Here is a 19502-nt window from a genome sequence, read left to right as displayed (position 1 = left end):
TTTTATGAACAAACCTTTGAGTTCATAATATTTCTCTCTTTGTTTTCCCTTTATTTCTTCATTTAAATATAATTAGCATGTTAAATTCATATTCAAAGTTTTACACTTTGAATAATGAGTAGCTAACTTCCCAAAGTTGAGATGAAAAGGTGAAACTCTTGGCATGATAATAAGGTTATTAAAAGGTAAGAGTCTATGTTTTATATTATTTAATCATTATTTATTGTTTATGTTATTTTTATTTCTTTAAGTATTATTATACCCAGCTTATAAGTGGGAGTTTTGATTTATTGTTGCTATATGTTACACTAAATTCTTGGAACCATTTAGATGTTAGTTTGGTATTACCAATCATTTAAAGTGGATGCCTTGATTTATTATATGATTATATCATAATATTAATATCTTGGTACCATTTAAATGTTTGTTTGGTTTTACCAACCATTTAAAGTGGATGCCTTGATTTATTATTTATTATTATCATAGTATTAATTTCTTGGTACCATTTAAATGTTTGTTTGGTTTTACCAACCATTTAAAGTGAAAACCTTGATTTAGTGTTTACAAATATATATATAGCACAATAAATACTTGACAACATTTACAAGTTTTGGTATATATTATATACTTATAGGATAATAATATATAACATAATAAAAGTATGATTATTTAATATATATTTGAACCTTTTTATTAAGTGGATTTCAATAATGTTCATTAATGTTAACTTTATTAAAATACCAAGAGTGGATCCTTTAATCTCAACTACTTAAATTAAAATTTGAACAATTAAAAATTACCAATTAAAGATTCAAACCATTAAAGAAAAAAAAACAAAAACAAAAACAAAAAGACATTGTAGTGGACTTGTAATTACCTTAGCTTCCCTGTGGATACGATATTCGGACTCACCGAATTATACTACTTGTTGACAACCTGCTCTTGGGAGTGAAACAATCAAAGTCGCAACACTGTATTTTTTACAATGTGCTTCTCGAAAAAGGGCAGATTTCAAATAAGAATTATCAGGAACTAATAACCGACCATTAAGTCGTAAGGAACCATCAAAGAAATCTGAAATCCAAACTGATTTCCTGCAGATACAAGTTCTTTTGACTTTTTGGATCTGAGCATCGCTTCGTTGGGTCTTTCGTATCTTTGATATCAAGTTCGGCTCAATTTGCAATGCTGAGACAATGACAGAATTCTAATTCTAGTGAAAAGTCCAACCAGAAGTACATATATCGCCGTGTACTTTGGCGACATTGACAGAAGCTAAAACAGAATCATGAATTTACGGCTAAGGGCATACGCAGTAACATTTCCGATCCAGGGTGATATTGAATATCACAATCAAAGTCCTTCAGGAGATCCATCCACCTGCGTTGCCTCATATTCAAATCAGATTGAGAAAAGAGATATTTCAGACTCTTATGGTCTGAATAAATAACAAACTTTTCTCCGTATAAATAATGGTGCCAAATCTTCAGTGCAAACACAATGGCGGCCAATTCAAGATCATGAACAGGATAACGTGTTTCATGAGATTTTAATTGATGAGACGCATAAGCAATCACCTTGCCATTTTGCATCAAAACACAGCCTAACCTCTCTACCAGATGCATCTGTACATACTACAAATCCTCCGGTTCCTGAGGGAATAGTAAGCATAGGTGATGTGGTCAATCTCGTCTTCAATTCAAGAAAACTAGATTTACATTCATCAGACCAAATGAATCTTTGATTCTTCTGTGTCAGTTGAGTAAAAGGTTTAGCTATCTTCGAAAACCCTTCAATAAAGCGACGATAATAACCAGCCAAACCCATGAAGCTACGTATCTCAGGAATATTTTTAGGTCTCGGCCAATTCAATACAACTTTGACCTTAGTAGGATTAACAGATATTCCATGTTTCGAAATAACATGGCCCAAAAATACTACTTTGTCCATCCAGAATTCGCATTTGGACAATTTAGCATATAAATGGCTAAGTATGAAGAGTATGAAGTACCAGTCTCAAATGTTCAGCATGCTCCTTTTTAGATTTCGAATATACAAGAATATCATCGATAAATACAATAACGAATCGGTCAAGAAAATCTTCGAAGACACGATTCATTAGATCCATAAAAACAGCAGGAGTATTTGTGAGACCGAAAGACAACCAAGAACTCAAAGTGGCCATACCTGGTACGAAAAGCAGTCTTAGGTACATCTTCTTCTCGAACTCGTACTTGATGATAACCAGAACGAAGATCAATCTTCCAGTATACAGAAGTACCCTGAAGCTGATCAAATAAATCATCAATACGAGGAAGTGGGTACTTGTTTTTCACAGTAGCCCGATTCAATTGTCTATAGTCAATACACATTCGCATAGTATCATCTTTTTTTCGAACAAATAAAACTGGTTATCCGCAAGGTGATACACTCGGTCGAATATATCCCTTATCGAGAATATCCTGTAATTATTCTTTTAGTTCTTTCAATTCTAATGGGGCCATGTGATAAGGAGCTTTAGAAATAGGCACAGTCCCCGGTACAAGATCAATACTAAACTCAACTTCTCGATGAGGAGGAAAATCAAGAATCTCATCGGGAAATACATCCGGGAAATCTTTCGCAACAAGAATATCAGATAAAGATGGCTCTTTTTTCGAGACATCAACGGTGTAGATAAGATAACCCTCATCTCCGCTAGTCAAAAGTCGAGACATTTCCAGAGAGGATACCAATGGAATTTTAGCTTGGGAACCCTTACCATAAAAATTTCACTTGGGTCCATCAACAGGTCGAAATCGAACCACTCCATGAAAACAATCAACAGTAGCTCGATTTGTTGTCAAGATATCCATGCCAACAATACAATCAATGTCGTGCATTGGGAGGACAATCAAATTCAGGAATATCACATTATCCTCGTATATCAATACACAATTATGCACAACTTTCTCAGACAGAATAATCTTTCCTACTGGCGTGGCTATCGATAACACATAATACAATGGAGTACACATAATGTCATGAGATGCAACAAATGCATGGGATATGAATGAGTGAGATGCTCCTGTATCAAATAAAACTCGTGCAGGATAATCGTAAAGCATGAGATACCTGCAATCACACCACCAGGAGCTTCTTTTGCCTGATCCTCCGTCATTGCATACACTCTCACTTGAGGAGGGACTTGAGCAGTCTGACCACCCAGTCCTCGATATCGTGGAACATCCAACTGCTGGAAAGAGGGAACAGGAACAACAGGTCTCATCATACTGGGGCCACCTCTTAATCCTGGCTGGTGTTGAGAAGAAGTCGTACCCCTGTTCGGACATACTCGAGAGAAATGGCCTTCCTGTCCACACTGATAACAAGTACCAAACATACCTCGACACTGCTCGATATTATGTTTGCCTCCACAATGGCTACAATAAAGAGCAATCACGGGACTCCCTCTCTTGGGATCCACTGGAACTCGAAGAAGATGAAGACACAAGAGAACCAGTCTTCTTAAATTTCCTATCTCTCAGACGCAAGGTAGGCTGCTGAGCTATCACTGGAGGTGGAGGAGTATACTGTGGACCTCCTCGCCTTAATCCAGCTTCGGCGGCCTTAGCTCGTTCAACTGCCTCTGCGTAGCTCGTAGGAAAACCAGATATGAAAAAAGTATAAATAGAAGGATGTAGACCATTTACAAACATGTTATATTTTGCTTTTGCATTCGCAGATACGTGAGGTGCATATTTCAACAACGTAGAGAATATCGAAGCATACTCTGCAACAGTCATCGTTCCTTGCTGTAGACTATTGAATTCATTCTTTTGGGAAGTATAATAAGAAGGAGTGGAATACTGGTCCAAAAACTGGGCCTTGAAGACATCCCAGTTGACTTCAATCCCGGCTTCTTTCAGTCCAATCTCAGCGGCTTCCCACCAAGATTTTGCTCGGTCCTTTAACTGATAAAGAGCAAGTTTCATTCGTCGAGCATTAGAGTATTCAACAATATTAAACAGGTGCCTTCAACTAGGCCTCTGCTTCTTCTGCACTCTCGGTGCCAAAGAACCTCGGTGGTTTCAAGTCCTGGAATCGAGCCATCACTAAATCCATGTACAATCCTTCAAATTGTCTAACTATCCTCTCAGTACTGCTACTCGCAGTTTCATTCGTGGGATCCATCTACAAATCAGAGGATGAATATCAGAAATCAATATCAATTTCACATCATCATCATCATCTCATATCATCAGTCTCATCAATAACTTACTCAAACTAAATCAAGTAGGAGCAAGTAATGCAAATAAATCAAACACAAACGCACAATTCATTTGTGCCTTTTCAAGAGTACATTAGACTCAATCCAGCATTCCCAGCTATGCTCTGATACCACTCTGTGTGGGGCCTTTAACTCCTAATCGTTATTACAATGCAATCTTATTAGAGTTAATTACATACAGCGGAAAACGAGTTTAAATTTTCTTTATAATGAGCCCAAAATATGTCAACTGTAATTATAATACTAAAAATAGTATATAATATACTCTCGTCTATCTCAATCACAATATAATACAAGCCCACAAGTAATCCAAAACAACTACACACAAACAAACTCATATCCTCGGGACATGCCTCGGTATATACATACATATACATATATACTGGGATAGACCACTAAACCTCAAATCAACCATGACTCCCTCCAGAAGTACCATCTCCGATCTCCTGATAACCTAAAGTACCTGTCATTGTCAACATACAAAGACAACAACAGCCCCCTCTAGGATGAGCAAAGATCAGTCTGAAGCAACCACACCATATACCACAGATATCTAAATAATGATATATGATATGCAATGCATGTATGTCGTGGAGGTATCAGGTCAAATGCCGATCCACTGAGCATATATCAGAATCAATAGAATCGATATCAAATCAATGCTTGAGCTGGCACACTGGCCTCAATAAGGGATACTCATATGATAACATCGACAAAGCGTCATCAAATCCCAAATCGCAATCAATCATCGGGGCCACAAATGACTATGCTCTAAGGTTCATGTAATACCAAACATAGCATCGTGTTCACAAACCCCAGAATCAAATCAAATCATATCAGGTATCCAATGATCATAGCTCAACGTGCATGTCATGTATGCCACATAAACTCAAAAAATAAAGCATATAGACATGTCATTACAAGAAAATTCAGAATCAACAACACACATACGACAACGGTTTTCACTAAAACCGTTGTTAAAAAACTTTTAACAACGGTTTTAACTAAAACTGTTGTCGTAGATAATTTTTTAAGCAAAAGACAACGAGTTTTATAAAACTGTTGTCTTTTGGGGGTCAAAGACAACGGTTTTTAGGTTCAATAACAACGGTTCTGTAAAATCGTTGTCTTTGAATGTTTATAACAACGGTTTCATGAACCGTTGTCTATTAGCGTGTTTTTTTGGACAACCGTTGTCGATTAGCGTGTGCGTAGAGTAAAACACAACGTTATTTAGCGACGAATTTCCTAAAACCGTCGCTAATGTTAGCGACTGTTTTACCTATATTGTCGCTTATTTCAAATTAGCGACAGTTACATTTAAACCGTCGCTAAAGTTAGCAACAATATCATGTAAAACCGTCGCTAATTTGATATTAGCTACAGTTTAAAATTTACCTGTCGCTAAAATTAGCGACTGTTTCGCTCAAACCGTTGCTAATATTCGCGACGGTTTTAATCTTATCCGACGCAAATTCAAAAATTCAATCCCGCCTAAACTTCCCTCCATTTTCTTCCATTCACTTCAAATTAGCGACGGTTACATTTGAACTGTCGCTAAAGTTAGCAACAGTATCATGTAAAACTGTCGCTAATTTGATATTAGCGACGGTTTTAAAAATAATGTCGCTAACGTTAGCGACAATTTAGCTTAAACCGTTGCTAATATTAGCGACGGTCCTAAGCCAACCGTCGCAAATTCAAAAATTCGATCCCGCCTAAACTTCCCTCCATTTTCTTCCACCACTCTCTATAAATACCTGCAAATTCGCTCCGTTTTCTTCCATTCACTTCACAACACTTAAAATTTTTCTCACTTACACGATTTTACAACTTTACAACACTTAAAATTTTTATCTCTTACACGATTTTACCACTTCACAACACTTAAAATTTATATCTCTTACACGATTTTTTTACCACTTCAAAACAATTAAAATTTTAATCGCTTACACGATTTTATCACTTCACGACACTTAAATTTTTTTATCTCTTACACGACTGTACCAATTCAAAACACAGATTTATTAAATTCTTAAATTTTTTTTTATTTTACCTAAAATATTAGCGACGGAATGTATAGACCGTCGCTAATTAGAGACGGTTTTGCACATGAATACACTCGCTACATTTAGCGACGATTAATAGTAAACCGTCGCTAAATTTAGCGACGGCGTAAAGAACAGTCACTAATTAGCGACGTTTGATATATGCTTTCCATCGCAAATATATTTTGCGACGGTTATCAAAACCGTCGCAAATTGTAGCTACGACAACAGTGAAAAACCGTTGTCTTTGAGCGGACCATTTAACAACACTGGCTTTAACAACAGTTTTAAAATGGCTACGACAACTGTTAAAAACCGTTGTCGTATGGCATTTTTCTTGTAGTGTGTATTCTCAATCCAATCAATCAAACATATATCATATAATACTGATACATGTCGTATGTTACCCGGTCGTAACATGCCTCAATTCTTTGTTCCAGTCGATGTAGCTTGAAGATATCAGTAAAATAATCTATCTACATCAATAACATATTCATTTCAATCAATAACATCATTCAAAATCAACAATATAAGTTTAAAATATCTTTTGAAACTTCAAAAATTCATATCAAATTGAAATTATAACATAATTCAATTCCGACTTTAAAACTTAGTTTCTTGTCGGTTAGTCTACCACATATATAATCAGAATTAATAATAACTGACAAACAATTCTTCAATCTCAATCCAATGATTAAAATTTTCTAATTATAATAAATTGAGAATAATTCAAAATAGCATCACTATAATCATCTCTTCTTCGTTAAAATCATACACTATTCAACAATCTTCAATTACTGTATGATTTAACAATTTATCAGATTTATTCCAAAAATCGACGAATTTCAAACATCACCAAAAATTTAAAATTTATACTTCAAATCGAAGACCTCGTTTCAACGATCCCAGAACTGAAGTCGGTTCATCGATTGGATAAACCGATAAGTCGCACGATCGAAAAGAAAATCAAAAACTCTATTCTCTATTTTCTCTCACCTATCTCTCGTTCTTCTCTACAAATGAATTCTATAGAATTCATCAACGTTACATTCATATTTATCTTTTCTTTTCCTTTTAATTTTTATATCTTAGATTTACGTTATATCCCAATCTCAAATCATTTGGACTTCATATGACAAAGATATGTCACTAATTATCATTTTGCCCTTAAAATTAATTCATTATTTTTCAACTTATTTACGAAAATGTCATCAAAATAAATTAAATATTTTTCAACTTATTTACAAAAATGCCATCAATTCTATTTTATTTTCGGGGTCTCACATACAGCTCCAACTGGAACTGAAGAAAACATTCAGTTGCCAACTGAAGCAGTTGCTGATATGGACGCAACAAATACTGAGCTAAGATGGAAGAAATCACATCCTCCAGAATTAATGATATGTGATCCATCTGATCCGCTATGAACTAGAAATCAAATGATTGATTTATTTATTCACTCAGCTTTCTTTTCACAATTGGAACCAAAGAAAATTGATGAAGCTCTTGCTGATCCTAACTGGATAAATGCTATGCAAGAACAGCTAAATCAGTTTACCCATAACAATGTCTGGAACTTAGTTCCAAGACCATTTTTCTAAAACTGTAATAGGTACAAAATGGCTATTCAGAAACAAACTGAACGAAGATTGTTCAGTTGTACGCAATAAAGCAAGACTTGTAGCTCAAGGATATAGGCAAGAAGAACGAATTGACTACGATGAAACTTATGCACCTGTTTCAAGGCTGGAAGCAATAAGAATGTTAATTGCTTGTGCATCATTCAAAAACTTTAAAGTCTACCAAATGGATGTGAAGAGTGACTTTCTGAATGGTCAGTTACAGGTATGCTGAACAACCACCAGGTTCTATCAATCACTCTTTCTCTGATCATGTCTATCATCTGAACAAAGTCTTATATGGTCTTTAAACAAGCTCCAAGAGCTTGGTATGAAACACTTTCAAAATTTCTAACTGATCATGATTGTACTGTTTGATCAGTTGATAAGACTTTGTTCAAATTTTCTAAGATCGATCACATTTTACTTGTGCAAATTTATGTTGATGATATTATATTTGGGTCAACTAACCCCAAATTATGTGATAAGTTTGCCAAGTTAATCCAAAACAAATTTGAGATGAGTATGATGGGTGAACTGACATTTTTCCTCGGTCTGAAGTGAAGTAACTGGAAACTGGTATTTTTATCAGTCAGACCAAATATACAAAGGAATTGCTCAAGAAATTGGCATGAAAACATGTTCAGCTGCAAGTACTGTAACGTATCGTACCTTTAACTACTTAAAATTTGCGGAAAAATTAAAAATTTTTATAAATGAATCGTGAACCTTCAACATTCGATAAAACAAACTGTTCATCCCCAAAGTAGTTGCATAAAATATCTCAAAGTAAAGTTTTCCAAAGGTATTCATTTAAAATCTCATAACCAGTAACATAAATCAGAGTATTTTTGAACATTAATAAAAACTTAAAACATGGCGGTCCTCGGATTTAGCCTCCCGCTCAGTCCAAGCCAATTCACTGGTCCACATCTCTCGTATCCTCAAATGCATCATCACCTGTATCGATCAAGTCTAGTGAGTCTAAATACTCAACAAGTATAAACTTGAAGTAACGAGTAATACGTAATAAAATCACACGCAACTTTAAAATAGAGTGTACGTACTTGAAACTTGAACTTGCATAATTAAAAGTTTGAACGTAACATACTTGAAACTTGTACATACATACATAAACATAGACAGTGCCATCATTATAAGACTTTTCTTAAACATGCTTGCATACTTGTACATACTTGCACATTCATAAACTTCATCATTTTGCGTAGAGGCATGTTTCAAAGCAAGTGACCCATACATAATGCACCTGATCAGACTAAACCACAGTACTAGGCTAACAGGAAATATCTACTGCCACATACATGAGATCCCCGTCCAAGCTTTACCGGGTGGATTGGTCCCGGGTCATGCTTTACTGCTTTCCAATCCTGATCTAAACTCGTTCATGCTTTAACGGGGTGGATTGGTCCCTGGTCATGCTTTACCGCTTTCCAATCTCATACATAAATTTGGTCACAAGACATTTAACATACCTCAAAACCTCGAAATATTTTCTTTTGCACGTCGAACATACTTACTTGGCGTTGAGGGATTCGTTGGATCTCGCTTGGAGCCACTGCTGCACTTACTAACATGAGTTTCAATACTTATCTTGCATAGCTTAGACGTATGGTCATGCTCACACACAAAAATGACAAATTTCCTTATGACATTATAAATTTCTCGGGACTCGACCTCGTTTAATCATCGTACTAAATCATAACATCAAACCCCCAAAACAAATCTCAAAGGAAAGCCTAAACTATTCCCAAACACGAAGTACACGGACCCTGTGCCCATGTCCGGCTCCGGGTCCGTGTAGGTACTTTGAAATTCATGTGAACGAAAGGGAAGACACGGACCCCGTGCCTAGGCCCGTGTAAAGGTCCGTGCAGACTCTTAAAAATGACATTTCGGAAGGAACAAAGGCATGGACCCCGTGCCAGAGTCCGTGTACGGGTCCGTGTAGGCTCGGTGAATGTAAACCAACGGGAAATCATATACCCAAGACTTATTTCTCCTAACTCTATCATCCCGACCATGAATCGACACCTCAAAACCCGGTCCTAGGATACCATAATATTGACTCAAGCCTATACATTTCCCCCAAAAAAACCACACATCACAAGCGACACCATAAACCCGTGAACCCGTCTTTTGACATCTAACGATTTTTACGACTACTCATTCTCTCAAATGCCTAACGACGCGAAACGAACCAACAATAATCATCCCAACCCCATTAACAATGTACCTTTACATAGAAGCGATCACCCGTCGATCCCCAACGAAGCCTGCAACCATAAAACTTCAAGAACATGTCAATAACATATTTTTCAGAAAAACGCAGTTTGAGCAGTCCCACGAAATACACCATAACTCACTCAATTTTTATCCAAATATTTCGAATTTTTTATCAAATCGAAGGTATCGAAACGTTCTATGTTTAATATGTTGAAAGTTTCCCAAAATTTAGAACGAAAAATCGCAGTATTTAAGAGATCAGTAAAATAGAGATTTGAGATCCCAAAAATGGTTTCAAAAGTGATCCAAACATGATTGCTCATACTCTTACATAACATACACATGGTTTTCATGCAATAAACATCAAAATATTTACTATGATAAGATCGATGCAGAAACGAAAGAATATACATGCCTTTAAATCTTCAACGTTACCGAAGCGACGACTCCGACGCGGGAAGGAAGCGAGGGTTGATCCGGGACGATTGTGCAACGATTTTCTGGCAACAAAACTTATGAAAAATTGCTGGAGAAATAAAAGGGGAGGGGCGGCTGCTCTTGCTCTCCAAGAGCCCTAATATTCTTCTCTCAAAATTTGAAATAGAGTGTAGGGAATTTTGTGTGTGTGAAGAGGTGTGTGTGCGTGTGTTTTTAATTTAATTAAGGGGAAGGATTGCTTAATTAGGAATTAATAATACTAATAAAAGTGCTAATCAAAATGCTAATAACATGCTAATTAAAATGTTAATTCTCACTACTTAGCAAAGTCCCATAATTTAAAATAAAATGAACTTTTGCTAAACTTAACTAATTAAAATGCTAACAAAAGTTAACTCACACTATATTTAAACAACTCCTCAATTAAAAATAAATACACACTAATTTTTTAAAATTCTCCTTTTTAACAAATAAAATGCACAAAGCCAACTTTAAAAGTTTCAAAATTCTAAACTCACTAATTACATAACTTTAGGCTTTAAAATGCTGAAACTTATTAAATTAATTAATATGCCCCAAACTTAACTTAACAATAAAATACCACATAAAAATATGCCAAAATCGTCACCGGTCTCTTTTTCTCGATCCCGCATCGAATGATCGCCTGAAACATGAAACTCGAGAAAACATTTTAATGTGCATCACCTAACATTAAAATAATGCAATTAAATAGTGTCGTGCATCACTCGAGAAAACATTTTAACGTGCATCACCTAACATTTTAACGTGCATCACTGGTGTGCCCCACGGTGAGAAACTAGGGCGGATAAATTCCTCGTCAAGGAGCTCCTGAATCTGCTGTTTGAGTTCTAGCATCTCGGCTGGAGCTAAACGGTACGGTGCCTTGGAGATTGGTGCAGTGCCTGGCATAAGATCGATTGCAAACTCCACATCTCTCTCTGGTGAAAGACCTGTGACGTCGTCAGGAAAGACGTCTGGGAAGTCTCTGACTACTGGCACATCTGGGAATGACGGAGTGGGTATGTCAGGTGTTGAAATGATGTTGGCCAAGAAAGCCTGACACCCCTTGGAAATAAGTTTCCGCGCCTGCATGCAAGAGATCATGCGAGGGAAACTTCTCCATCTGGCTGGTTCAAAAAGAAACTGCTCCATACCCAACGGTCTAACCAATACCGACCTCTTCTGAAAGTCAATTAGGACTCGGTTCTTCGTCAGCCAGTCCATACCCAAGATAATGTCAAATTCTGGCATCGGCAACACAATCAAATCTTCATACACTAGGTGGCCTTGCAGTTTGAGATCAATGTCTCTGACCACGCTAGTAGCTGAAAACTCTTCCCCTGACGGGACTGTCACGGAATAATTCACGTCAAGGCCGATGGTCTTGATATCCAAGTGGTTAGAAAACGTCTCCGAGATGAATGAATGAGTGGCCCCGGAATCTATCAAGGCCTTAGTAGCTAATCTCTTAATGAAAATATTTCCTGAGAGACGTTAGCACAACACAAAACTTATATCTCAGAAATTCTAATATTAACCTCATGCAACAAGAGACACCAAAAGTGACAACTAGCATCCTAATAGTCCCAAATCAAAACGAACATGCAAGGTGAAATTTAATACTGTACTGAATTAAATAATTTACCAATCAACAATGTCATGTCTGGGTTCGCCTCCTATGCATGCATGGCGAACACTCTGCCTTGAGTCAGCTGCCTCCACTGTGGGCACTCCTTCAACATGTAGTCACTGGCTCCACATTTAAAACAATTTCCTGACCAATACAAACATTGTCCCGGGTGCTGGCGGTTGCACTTAGGACACACCGGGAAATCAATGGGCTTCTGAGGCTGCCCTCTGCTGCTGAATTGAACCGTTGGCCTTTGGCGGTCCCTGATATGGCCTCTTCCATGGATGTCCCTGGAAAGGCTTCTTGAACGAAGGCCGCTGTTGTTGCTGCTGCTGTGGTGCCTGATAGGGCCTCTTGCCCTGCCTATCAACCTCGATATCTCTCTGGTCCTGCTCTGCTGCAAAGGCTCTAGATACTGCCACGGCATAGGTAGTCGGACCAGCAACCCTGACATCACGGTGCAAGATCGGCCGCAAGCCATCCATGAAATGCCTCAGCTTCCCCTGAGCATCATTAGCTATCAGGGGCACAAAGTGACACCCCCTCTCAAACTTCCTCACAAACTCCGCAACGCTGCTATCCCCCTGACGCGAAGTCATGAACTCCCTGGTTCCTCAGTAAAGTACTTGGAGTAAAAGATCTCCTTAAATCCATCCCACGTCAGTGTTTGCAAGTTAATTGACACTAACGCAATTTCCCACCACAGTCTGGCGTCCCTTGCCAGAAGGAAAGTGGCACACCTGACCCTGTCTGGGTATGTCAGCTCCATGAAATCGAAGATTACTTCGATGGACTTAATCCATCCTTCAGCTATCATCGGGTTAGTGGTCCCCGAGAACTCCTTTGGGCTCATCTGTCTGAACCTCTGGTATACTGCCTCTGGTCTGGGACTCGCTTCTGTATTTGCCGCAGCCTGGTTTCTTGCAAACTGTGCGAAGAACTGCGTCATAACTGCAAGCATCTGAGCTTGCATATCCGGCGGTGGAGGAGGAGGAGCGTCTCTCCCCTCCTCTCGAGCCTCTCTATCCTCCTCCCTAGCTTCACGGTCGATCAAATGTCTAGGAGGCATACTGTTCCAACAATTTACTCAACACGTAAGCCCCACATGCATGAACATGATATCAATAATATAAGATGCACGTACTTGAACTAAAAAAATGTGCACATGCTGAAATCAGAACTTCATGCTCACTACATAACATAAATTTAATACCTTAAAACTTACAAACTTGAGGTGTGACTTCGTGAGCTTCTTGCGACTGGCAGTAGGCATAACCCTTTACAAGAACTCTCAATTTTGATTTAAAATAAACTGTACGTCTCCAAAAGTGGTTGCAACCAAATATCTAAAAATAAAGTCCACCAAAAGCATCTGATTAAAATCTTATAACCAGTAACATAAATCAGAGTATTTTGATCATCTCAAAAAGCTTAAAACATGACGGTCCTCGGGTTTAGAATCCCGCTCAGTCCAAGCCAACTCTTTGGTTCCCACCCCTAGTCTCCTCCAAGTCATCCTCACCTGCATCGATCAAGTCTAGTGAGTCTAAATACTCAACACGTATAAACTGAAAGTAACGAGTAATACGTAATAAAATCACATAGAGCTTTAAAATAGAACATACATACGGGAATTTGAACTTGCATAAATAAACTTGAACATACGTACATACATACATAGACGTGCCATAACATGAAACTTTTCTTAAACGTGCTTGCATACTTGTACATACTTAAACATACTTAAACTTCATCATTTTGCGTAGAGGCATGTTTCAAAGCAAGTGACTCATAACATAAATCGCCTGATCAGACTAAACTACAGTACTGGGCTGACAGGGACGAATCCAGTGCCACATACATGAGATCCCTGTTCATGCTTTAACGGGTGGATTGGTCCCTTTTCATGCTTTAATGCTTTCCAATCCTGATCTAAACCCGTTCATGATTTAACGGGGTGGATTGGTCCCTGGTCATGCTTTATCTCTTTCCAATCCCATACATAAATTGGTCACAAGACATTTAGCATACCTCAAAAACTTGAAATATTTTCTTTGCACGTCAAACATCCTTACTTGGCGTTGACGGATTCGCTGGATCTCGCTTGGGGCCACTGCTGCACATACTAACATGAATTTCAACACTTAACTTGCATAACTTAGACGTAGGTATTCTTGCTCACCACCTGAATTAAATAGATAGCTTATGACATTCTAGATCATTCGGGACTTGCCCTCGTTAAATCGTCGTACTAACCCATGACATCGAACCCCGAACAATCTCTAAAATGATGTGTGGACATTTCCCAAAAATAAAAACATGAACTTACTATTAAAACTTTAAAAGAAGAAAGAACAAAATATTTGGACAGAAGGAGTGGCGCCCGAGCGAAAAAATAATTTCTTCGACAGTGAGGGTGGCGCTCGGGCGGTAAAATGTTACCGCTCGGGCGCCGAGTTTTCTGAAGCTCTACTCTCGGACAGAATGAGTGGTGCTCGGGTGGTAAGAAATTATCGCTCGGGCGCCGAGTGTACTGAACCCGCGATCTGCCTCTTAATACCCTTAACCAAAAAATACAATTCGTGAACCAATCCATCGAGACTCATCCTAGGACACTATGACACTGACTCGACTCCATAACACGTCCCAAACTTTCCAAAAGAAACGACGCACCACACGCAACGCAATAAAACCCATAAGCTCAAATTTTAACACCAAAATAGATTTTAAGACTACTCGTTCTCCCAAGTGCCTAACGACGCGAAACAAAACGTCAATGACCTTCCCAACATCATTAACCACATACCTAAACGCAGCAGTGATCACCCATCAATCCCCAATGAAGCCTGCAACCATAAAACTTCAAGAACGCATAAATAACATAAATTTCAGAAAACGTAGTTTGAGCAGTCCGACAAAAATACCATAACTCACTCAATTTTTATCCAATAATTCTAATTTTATCTCAAATCGAAGGTATCAAAAAATTCCAAGATTTTCATGTTGAAAGTTTTCTCAAAATCGTGACCGAAAAATCTCTGTTCTTAAAAGAACAGTAAAAACAAGATTTTCAGATCCAGAAACGTTCAAAATGCGATCTAAACAATTTCCGCTAAAACTTTACACATCACACATGTATTTTTACGCATAAACACAACGCAACACATACTATGACATGATCGGTGCAGAAATAACAGAATATACGTGCCTTTTGATATTGAAATTTACCGAACCGGCGATACCGAAGCGGAGACGAAGCGAAGGTTGATCCGAGACGATCGTGCAACGATTTCTTGCAAATAAAAATCACGAATTTCTGTTGGAACGCTGAAGGGAATGGGGCAGCTACTCTCCCTTCTAAGAACCCTAGTTTTCTCCTCTCAAAAATAAAATCTGAATAATGAAGTGTGTGTGTGTGTTTTAGCCGTGTATATAAGTGTGTTAGTGGTGTGTGTGCGTGTGTTAGGTGTGTGTAAAAGTGTGAGTGTGTGAGTTTAGTGGTTAATTAGGGGAATTAAATGCTAAATTAATAACTTAAAAATGTTAAATAAAAGTTAACTCACACTACTTCTACAATTCCCCTAAAAAAATAACAAGATGCAGACTCACTAACTTTAAAAGTTTTAAAATTTCTAAAATCACTAAATACATAATTTAGGCTTTTAAAAATGCTACAACTAAGTAAATCATTTAAAGTGTCCCAAACTTAATTTGAAATAAAATACCACGTTAAAATTGCCAAAATCGTCGCCGGTCTCTATTCCTCGGTCCCGCATCGAATAATCGTCCTGAAACATGAAACTCAAGAAAACATGTAACGTGCATCACATAAACGTAATTAATTTAAAATAATGCATTTAACTAAATCATGCACCACTAAAACTCATTTTAAATTAAATAAATGCTTTAATAATTAAATAAATGCATGGGTTATACGTGTACTGAATTTGGGCTCTACATCATGGCTCTTCGAGTATATAAGAATTTCGTCAATGAACACTATGACGAACTGGTCTAGGTAAGGTTGAAATACTCGGTTCATGAGGTCCATGAAAATTGCTGGGACATTCGTCAGTCCAAACGGCATCACCAAGAACTCGTAATGCCCATACCTGGTCCTGAAAGGTGTCTTATGAACATCTGCATCCTTTACCTTCAGTTGATGATACCCTGATCGAAGATCTATCTTAGAGAACACCTGTAGCTCCCTGCAACTGATCGAACAAGTCTTCGATCCTCAAAAGTGGGTATTTATTCTTGATCGTTACCTTATTCAGTTCTCGGTAATCGATACACAGCCTCATGCTCCCATCCTTCTTCACAAATAGCACTGGTGCGCCCCATGGTGAAAAACTAGGGCGGATTAATTCCTTGTCCAGAAGCTCATGAATCTGCTGTTTGAGTTCTAGCATCTCAGCTGGAGCTAATCAGTACGGTGCCTTGGAGATTGGTACAGTGCCTGGCATAAGGTCAATGGAAAACTCCACCTCCCTCTCTGGTTGAAGGCCTGTGACGTCACCTAGAAATACGTCAGGAAAATCTCTTACCACTGGTACGCCAGTTATTGACGGAGTGGATACGTCAGGTGTAGAAATAATGCTGGCCAAGAAAGCCTGACAACCCTTGTGCATAAGTCTCCACTCTTGCATGCAAGAGATCACGCGAGGGAAACTCCTCCATCTAGCTGGCTCGAAGAGAAACTGCTCCATGCCTAAAGGTCTTACTAACACTGACCTTTTCTGAAAATCAATCAGAACTCTGTTCTTCATCAGCCAGTCCATTCCCAAAATGATGTCAAATTTTGGCATTGGCAACACAATTAGATTACACTAAGTGGCTCTGTAGCTCGAGTTCGATGTATCTGACCACGCTAGTAGCTGACAATTCTTTCCCTGATGGGACTGTCACTGACTAGCTCACGTCGAGTCCAATAGACTTGATGTCCAGGTGACTAGAGAATGTCTCTGAAATAAAGGAGTGGGTGGCTCCTGAGTCTATCAAGACCTTCGTGGCTAGTCTCTTTATGAATATATTTCCTGAGAGATGTTAGCACACACAAACTTATATCCCAAGTTATAACATCAACCTCAATCATAGAAGAAATTATACCCGAAGTCACCAAAATATTAATTAGCACACTAAAATCCCAAATACAATTCAAAATATGCAAGGCAAAAATTTAATACTGTACTGAATTGAATAAGTTACCAATCAATAGTGTCGTGTCTGGGTTCGCCTCCTGTGCATGGATGGCGAACACTCTGCCCCGAGTTGGCTGCCTCCACTGTGGGCAGTCCTTTAGCATGTGATCACTGGCTCCACATTTAAAGCATTTGCCTGATCCATATAGACACTGTCCCGGGTGCTGGCGGTTGCACTTCAAGCGCACCGGGTGCTCACCCGGCCTCTGGGGCGCCCTCTGCTGTGGCATAGGACCCTTGCCTTTCTGTGGTCCCTGAAAAGGCTTTTTCCCTGGCTGCCCCTGGAATGGCCTCTTGAATTGAGGTCGCTGTTGCTGCTGCTGCTGCGGTGCCTGATAGGACTTCTTGCCCTGCCTATCACTCTTGATATCCCTTTGGTCTTGCTCTGCCGCCAAGGCTCTAGATACGGCAACGGCATAGGTTGTAGAACCAGCAACTCTCACATCGCGGCGCAAGATCGGCCGCAAACCGTCCATAAAATACCTCAGCTTTCCCTGGGCATCATTAGCTATCAGGGGCACAGAGTGACACCCCCTTTCGAACTTCCTGACAAAGTCCGCCCTGCTATTGTCTCCCTATAGCAGCGTCATAAACTCCCTTGTCAATCTGGCATCGTACTTCCTCAGTGAAGTACTTGGAGTAGAAGACCTCCTTGAAACCGTTACACGTTAGTGTCTGCAAGTTCACTGACAACAACGCACTATCCCACCAAAGTCTGGTGTCCCCTGTCAGAAAGAACGTGGCACATCTGACCCTGTCTGCGTCTGGCAGCTCCATAAATGCGAAAATCACCTCGATGGACTTAATCCATCCTTCAGCTATCATCGGGTCAGTAGTCCCCGAAAACTCCTTTGGGTTCATCCTCTTGAACCTCTCATACACCGCCTCTGGTCTGGGCCTAGCCCCCGTATCAACTGCAGCCTGGTTCCCCGCAAACTGTGCGAAGAACTGAGTCATTCCTGCAAGCATCTTTACCTGCATATCTGGCGGTGGTGGAGGAGTAACGTCTCTCACTTCCTCTTGAGCCTCCCTGTCCTCATCCCTTACTTCATGGTTAATTATGCGTCTAGGAGGCATACTGTTCCAACATTACCCAACACGTAAACCCAATATGCATGCATGAACATAATATCAATAGCATAAGATGCACGTAAATCGAACTTAAAACATGGACATGCTGAAATCATGGCTTAATGCTTAATAAATGGAATAATTCAAAACCTTAAACGTACAGACTTGAGGTGTGGCTTCGTGAGCTTCTCGTAACTAGCAGTAGGCGTAACCCTTTACAAGAACGCCGCTCTGATACCAACTGTAACGTACCGTACCTTTAACTACTTAAAATTTGCGGAAAAATTAAAAATTTTTATAAATGAATCGTGAACCTTCAACATTTGATAAAACAAACTGTTCATCCCCAAAGTAGTTGCATAAAAAATCTCAAAGTAAAGTTTGCCAAAGGTATTCGTTTAAAATCTCATAACCAGTAACATAAATCAGAGTATTTTTGAACATTAATAAAAACTTAAAACATAGCGATCCTCGGATTTAGCCTCCCGCTCAGTCCAAGCCAGTTCACTGGTCCACATCTCTAGTCTCCTCAAATGCATCATCACCTGCATCGATCAAGTCTAGTGAGTCTAAAGACTGAAGACGTATAAACTGGAAGTAACGAGTAATACGTAATAAAATCACATGCAACTTTAAAATAGAGTGTACGTACTTGAAACTTGAACTTGCACACTTAAAAGCTTGAACGTAACATACTTGAAACTTGTACATACATACATAAACATAGACGTGTCATCTTCATAAGACTTTTCTTAAACATGCTTGCATACTTGTACATACTTGCACATTCATAAACTTCATCATTTTGCGTAGAGGCATGTTTCAAAGCAAGTGACCCATACATAATGCGCCTGATCAGACTAAACCACAGTACTGGGCTGACAGAAAAGATACACTGCCACATACATGAGATCCCATTCATGCTTTAGCGGGTGGATTGGTCCCCGGTTATGCTTTACC

The 19502-nt window shown here is 38.8% G+C and overlaps 1 pseudogene; it reads left to right on the top strand.

The window, feature by feature from the left end:
• Positions 1-16887, top strand: part of LOC142507971 (uncharacterized) — a 35240-nt pseudogene extending 18353 nt beyond the window's left edge.
• Positions 16888-19502: the final 2615 nt, after the last annotated feature.

Source organism: Primulina tabacum, chromosome 1 (genome assembly GCF_025594145.1).
Source record: "Primulina tabacum isolate GXHZ01 chromosome 1, ASM2559414v2, whole genome shotgun sequence".
Lineage (NCBI taxonomy): Eukaryota > Viridiplantae > Streptophyta > Magnoliopsida > Lamiales > Gesneriaceae > Primulina > Primulina tabacum.
The sequence above is the reverse complement of the archived record's forward strand: the minus strand, read 5'-3'. Positions and strand labels throughout refer to the sequence as shown.